The sequence below is a fragment of the Bison bison genome, unplaced genomic scaffold, assembly GCF_000754665.1.
Source record: "Bison bison bison isolate TAMUID 2011002044 unplaced genomic scaffold, Bison_UMD1.0 scf7180017864371, whole genome shotgun sequence".
Lineage (NCBI taxonomy): Eukaryota > Metazoa > Chordata > Mammalia > Artiodactyla > Bovidae > Bison > Bison bison.
This window is the reverse complement of record NW_011494943.1, coordinates 6,389,573-6,391,432: the sequence shown is the minus strand read 5'-3', so window position 1 is coordinate 6,391,432 and position 1,860 is coordinate 6,389,573. Positions and strand designations below refer to the sequence as shown.

The 1,860-nt window shown below is 61.9% G+C and overlaps 1 protein-coding gene across 5 annotated transcripts in view; it reads right to left on the bottom strand.

The window, feature by feature from the left end:
- Window positions 1-1,860, bottom strand: part of GPRC5C (G protein-coupled receptor, class C, group 5, member C) — a 17,575-nt gene that overhangs the window by 3,328 nt on the left and 12,387 nt on the right. The window lies entirely within an intron of this gene.

Genomic DNA, 1,860 nt, shown 5'->3' with positions numbered 1-1,860 from the left:
CCCCATCACCGCCCGCCCCCACGCCCCCACGCCGAGCTGGGCCTGGGATGGTGACTCTAAGTCTGGAGCCGAAGGGGCTGCCCTCTGACCTCTAGCCCCTTATCTCACCCTGTAGAGGGCCGCCCCATGCCTCTGGGCGTGGAAATGAGGCTCCGGTGGCCTCCAATGGCCTGGGGGCTTCGCTCAAAGGGAGGTTCCTCCTCTCAAGCCCCATCCCACTCCCTAGACCGTGGGGCCCAAAGGAGGGTGGGCCAGGCTGAGCTCCTATGACCCGACGGGCTCTGCTCCCAGGCTCCATTTCTCTGGGGGTCTTTCCCGAGCCCCACCAATGAGGCCACATCCCACCGCATCGCAGCTGGTGTGCAGGGCCCAGCAGAGTCTTCTGGGACGTTTAGCAGTCTAATTTAGAGACTTAAAACCCGGATGGTTTGGGGCTGGCAAGTTTTAAGTTTTGGAGACTTAAAAATCCAAATTCGTTGCCTGGATCCTGGTCAGAGCCGCAGTGGTTCTGTTCCTGGGTAGGCGAGGCTGAGGCGTTGGTCCCAGGGCCCACCCTGCAGGGAATGTGAGCCCCACCAGCCTCATCCCCAGGCAGAGCCTCGACCAAAGCCCTGTAGCTCGGGGGGCAGAAGCTTTTCCACATACTCAAACCTGGGAGCGGGGGGGTGGGGATGGGGGGGGGGGGTCCTCCCGACCCCTTTACTATCTGCCCTCCCCCGCCCCTTGTAGCTCCTGGAACATCAAGACCCTCGGTTCTCGGTTCTCAAGCCTGGCTGTGCGTCACAATCACCTGGACTGCTGAGCCACAACCACACCTAGGGAGCCGCACCCCGAGGCGAGCTGGTGACTATTCAATGACCCTGATCTGTGATGCCAGCAGATTTCCACGGTCACTCCCACTGTGACTTGGATAACTCCACGTAATCAAGGTGACGTCATCGAAGCGATGCTAATCCTTGGCTCCATCACACCACCGGCCCTTGTATTTTTAGTGTTCCAGGTGACATACAAAGGAGCCTGGTGGGTTACAGTTCATTGGGTTGCAAAGAGTGGGACCCAACTGAGCACACACACAGGTGATGGGAGTGGTGGGGGTCGAGGGACCACGGTTTTGGAGCCGCTTCTAGATAAAATATCTGTTCATCTGGAGCCTTCCTGAAAGAGCGGTACTCAATGCACACGGGTACAGTGGGGTGGCCAGGCAGGGGACCCTGGGCGGCTGGGGGCTGGCAAACCCTGCTCCCACCCTTCTGAGATTCCTCTGCCCTCCCAGCTCCTGGCCACGGCCCCCCGCTCTCGCAGGCCACAGGTTCAGGCCCGGGGAGAGCCCAGGACTGGAAGTGTGGGGCGCACTGGCTTCACCCAGCCCCTGGGGCTCCAGGCGGGGAGAGGATGAGAACGCCACCCCACTGACCTCCCTGCTTCCTGTTCCCAGCCTCCTGCCAAGGTGGGGTCACTGACCTCTCCGCACAGTGACTGCCTGCCAGGCGGCCGGGAGGAGGAACACAACTGGACTGAGTAAGACTCTAACCCTCCGGCTTCCTGTTCCCACCCCCCTCCCTTGGCTAAGGGAGCATCTGGTTTCCAGAACCCAGGGGAGGTGTGAAGCTCAGAGTGGCTGCCTGCTGGCGGGGGGAGGGGAGCTGGGGCCCCTCCTGGGACAGCTGTGGTTGCGGAGTCAGGATCTACCCAGACCCGCCCTGTGCGCCTCTGTCCACCAGGAACGCACATACCTGGCTGTGGCCCCCTTGTCCCTGCATGGGGGACAGCTGGCGGCTCCCACCAGCAGAGAGAGAGACCGTTCTGAGCATCTGATGACACGGGCAGGCAGGGCCTGCCCTGCCGCAGGGATTGTCACTC